Genomic DNA, 2,964 nt, shown 5'->3' with positions numbered 1-2,964 from the left:
GGGAACATAGAGAAATCTTGGTGGAATTGAACTTTTCATAAATTTTCATACCCCCCAAAATGGCTAAATCTGCCAATATCTCCTAAACTACAATAGCCAGGAATACGCCGATAGGCTTATTCGATGTAACTTTTGAATTGCTACAATCTGGTAGCAGAGTTGTAACTGTAGGCCCTCGGGAACATAGAGAAATCTTGGTGGAATTGAACTTTTCATAAATTTTCATACCCCCCAAAATGGCTAAATCTGCCAATATCTCCTAAACTACAATAGCCAGGAATACGCCGATAGGCTCATTCGATGTAACTTTTGAATTGCTACAATCTGGTAGCAGAGTTGTAACTGTAGGCCCTCGGGAACATAGAGAAATCTTGGTGGAATTGAACTTTTCATAAATTTTCAAACCCCCCAAAATGGCTAAATCTGCCAATATCTCCTAAACTACAATAGCCAGGAATACGCCGATAGGCTCATTCGATGTAACTTTTGAATTGCTACAATCTGGTAGCAGAGTTGTAACTGTAGGCCCTCGGGAACATAGAGAAATCTTGGTGGAATTGAACTTTTCATAAATTTTCATACCCCCAAAATGGCTAAATCTGCCAATATCTCCTAAACTACAATAGCCAGGAATACGCCGATAGGCTCATTCGATGTAACTTTTGAATTGCTACAATCTGGTAGCAGAGTTGTAACTGTAGGCCCTCGGGAACATAGAGAAATCTTGGTGGAATTGAACTTTTCATAAATTTTCATACCCCCCAAAATGGCTAAATCTGCCAATATCTCCTAAACTACAATAGCCAGGAATACGCCGATAGGCTCATTCGATGTAACTTTTGAATTGCTACAATCTGGTAGCAGAGTTGTAACTGTAGGCCCTCGGGAACATAGAGAAATCTTGGTGGAATTGAACTTTTCATAAATTTTCAAACCCCCCAAAATGGCTAAATCTGCCAATATCTCCTAAACTACAATAGCCAGGAATACGCCGATAGGCTCATTCGATGTAACTTTTGAATTGCTACAATCTGGTAGCAGAGTTGTAACTGTAGGCCCTAGGGAACATAGAGAAATCTTGGTGGAATTGAACTTTTTATAAATTTTCATACCCCCCAAAATGGCTAAATCTGCCAATATCTCCTAAACTACAATAGCCAGGAATACGCCGATAGGCTCATTCGATGTAACTTTTGAATTGCTACAATCTGGTAGCAGAGTTGTAACTGTAGGCCCTCGGGAACATAGAGAAATCTTGGTGGAATTGAACTTTTCATAAATTTTCTTACCCCCCAAAATGGCTAAATCTGTCAATATCTCCTAAACTACAATAGCCAGGAATACGCCGATAGGCTCATTCGATGTAACTTTTGAATTGCTACAATCTGGTAGCAGAGTTGTAACTGTAGGCCCTCGGGAACATAGAGAAATCTTGGTGGAATTGAACTTTTCATAAATTTTCACACCCCCCAAAATGGCTAAATCTGCCAATATCTCCTAAACTACAATAGCCAGGAATACGCCGATAGGCTCATTCGATGTAACTTTTGAATTGCTACAATCTGGTAGCAGAGTTGTAACTGTAGGTCCTAGGGAACATAGAGAAATCTTGGTGGAATTGAACTTTTCATAAATTTTCATACCCCCCAAAATGGCTAAATCTGCCAATATCTCCTAAACTACAATAGCCAGGAATACGCCGATAGGCTCATTCGATGTAACTTTTGAATTGCTACAATCTGGTAGCAGAGTTGTAACTGTAGGCTCTCGGGAACATAGAGAAATCTTGGTGGAATTGAACTTTTCATAAATTTTCATACCCCCAAAATGGCTAAATCTGCCGATATCTCCTAAACTACAATAGCCAGGAATACGCCGATAGGCTCATTCGATGTAACTTTTGAATTGCTACAATCTGGTAGCAGAGTTGTAACTGTAGGCCCTCGGGAACATAGAGAAATCTTGGTGGAATTGAACTTTTCATAAATTTTCATACCCCCCAAAATGGCTAAATCTGCCAATATCTCCTAAACTACAATAGCCAGGAATACGCCGATAGGCTCATTCGATGTAACTTTTGAATTGCTACAATCTGGTAGCAGAGTTGTAACTGTAGGCCCTCGGGAACATAGAGAAATCTTGGTGGAATTGAACTTTTCATAAATTTTCAAACCCCTCAAAATGGCTAAATCTGCCAATATCTCCTAAACTACAATAGCCAGGAATACGCCGATAGGCTCATTCGATGTAACTTTTGAATTGCTACAATCTGGTAGCAGAGTTGTAACTGTAGGCCCTAGGGAACATAGAGAAATCTTGGTGGAATTGAACTTTTTATAAATTTTCATACCCCCCAAAATGGCTAAATCTGCCAATATCTCCTAAACTACAATAGCCAGGAATACGCCGATAGGCTCATTCGATGTAACTTTTGAATTGCTACAATCTGGTAGCAGAGTTGTAACTGTAGGCCCTCGGGAACATAGAGAAATCTTGGTGGAATTGAACTTTTCATAAATTTTCTTACCCCCCAAAATGGCTAAATCTGCCAATATCTCCTAAACTACAATAGCCAGGAATACGCCGATAGGCTCATTCGATGTAACTTTTGAATTGCTACAATCTGGTAGCAGAGTTGTAACTGTAGGCCCTCGGGAACATAGAGAAATCTTGGTGGAATTGAACTTTTCATAAATTTTCACACCCCCCAAAATGGCTAAATCTGCCAATATCTCCTAAACTACAATAGCCAGGAATACGCCGATAGGCTCATTCGATGTAACTTTTGAATTGCTACAATCTGGTAGCAGAGTTGTAACTGTAGGTCCTAGGGAACATAGAGAAATCTTGGTGGAATTGAACTTTTCATAAATTTTCATACCCCCCAAAATGGCTAAATCTGCCAATATCTCCTAAACTACAATAGCCAGGAATACGCCGATAGGCTCATTCGATGTAACTTTT

The sequence above is a fragment of the Botryllus schlosseri genome, chromosome 15 (assembly GCF_051294905.1).
Source record: "Botryllus schlosseri isolate E-star chromosome 15, Bs_hap1, whole genome shotgun sequence".
NCBI classification, from domain to species: domain Eukaryota; kingdom Metazoa; phylum Chordata; class Ascidiacea; order Stolidobranchia; family Styelidae; genus Botryllus; species Botryllus schlosseri.
Note: the sequence above shows the minus strand (reverse complement) of the source record.